Source organism: Penaeus monodon, chromosome 12, assembly GCF_015228065.2.
Source record: "Penaeus monodon isolate SGIC_2016 chromosome 12, NSTDA_Pmon_1, whole genome shotgun sequence".
In the NCBI taxonomy this organism is placed as follows: domain Eukaryota; kingdom Metazoa; phylum Arthropoda; class Malacostraca; order Decapoda; family Penaeidae; genus Penaeus; species Penaeus monodon.
The window spans coordinates 22,476,198-22,477,418 of record NC_051397.1 but is presented as its reverse complement, the minus strand read 5'-3'; the positions used below and the strand labels follow the sequence as shown (position 1 = coordinate 22,477,418).

The 1,221-nt window shown below is 42.3% G+C and overlaps 1 protein-coding gene across 1 annotated transcript in view; it reads right to left on the bottom strand.

Moving 5' to 3' along the window:
- LOC119579374 (long-chain-fatty-acid--CoA ligase 4-like) overlaps positions 1-168 on the bottom strand; it is a 16,638-nt gene extending 16,470 nt beyond the window's left edge. The window contains exon 1 of the mRNA XM_037927147.1: positions 1-168. This exon is cut by the window's left edge and continues 34 nt beyond it. The gene's annotated coding sequence lies outside the window, so the exon portion shown is untranslated.
- Between the last annotated feature and the right edge of the window lie 1,053 nt (positions 169-1,221).

Genomic DNA, 1,221 nt, shown 5'->3' with positions numbered 1-1,221 from the left:
CACAAGAGAGGAGAATTGGCGCAAACGAGGAGGGCGTGAGACGTGGTGGTGCGCGGTGGACGCGCTGGGCGGCTCTGCCGTTGCCGGTTCGTGCGGCTGCGGCGGAGGCTGGCCCTTCGGATCCTTCGGCTCTGCTCGGCTCTCTTGCCTCGACTGCGGATTGGTGTTTCGCGAGGATATTTATATTTTTCAGTACTGGTAATTTTCAGAAATCCTCCGAAGCGCGTGTCTGGCAGGATGTTATTCATAAAAGTTTATGCGTGATATTCCACATTGGCACTTCACTGCCACGCGATCCTGAACGAAAACTTATGAAATAGTCGGGTACGTTCGCTTATCTCAACTTATTACTAAATGTTATGATACTGGTTTATCTTCGTTGAATTAAACAAACAACATGAATACGGTGAAATTTAAATATCGGCAAAGCATTTGCAACCACAAATGTTAAAATACTTTTTAAAAATTTAATTGAGAGACGGAACTCTAAGACACCAAACGATCAGCTGTAAAAAGAAACACCAGAGTTTCCCCCAACTGTTGCTTCACCGCGTGTGTGTCGTCGCTCGCAAACGAACTTGTATTTTCGGTGACAGTACTGAATGAAAGCACTTCTGCGGCGGTAGAGAGTCATATCTGAACGGTAGTCTTAAGTAGCATTTCTGAATAGTTATTGAATACTTTGCTCTGCATAAATAATTCGTATATCCACATGCGATGTTGAATGCACCCGCCACTCAGCCTTGTAAGAACGCGGCACCTGACGCAGAACGTTCTTGTAAGAGCAGAATGTTCACAAAATGTATTTGTATATTCCATTATATTCACTTGCCAGCAATCAGAAAAGCTAATACACAATCCCAAATATATAAAAATGACCAAACATATCACAAATACCAATTTGAAATCTGTTTTGCTGCTGACGAGCATCACAGAATGTTTACTTAAAAGAAAGCAAGCCAACATTGTCACTTCTGGCCTTCACCTCCTCCGCTTTTTCCTTCCTCTCCCCCGAAATACTCGCTGATGACTTGGGCGATCAGCACGGACTCAGATGTTATTAGTTCATGGATGTTAGGCAGTTACATCGGCGATAATGCTAACAGTGGTGAAAAGTGTTTATGGCAATGGAAATAATGCAACTTAGAATAAGATAAAGTAATGATATTCGTTATTCTTATCACAATAACAATTAGTTGTAGTAATACTTGTTACCAGTGC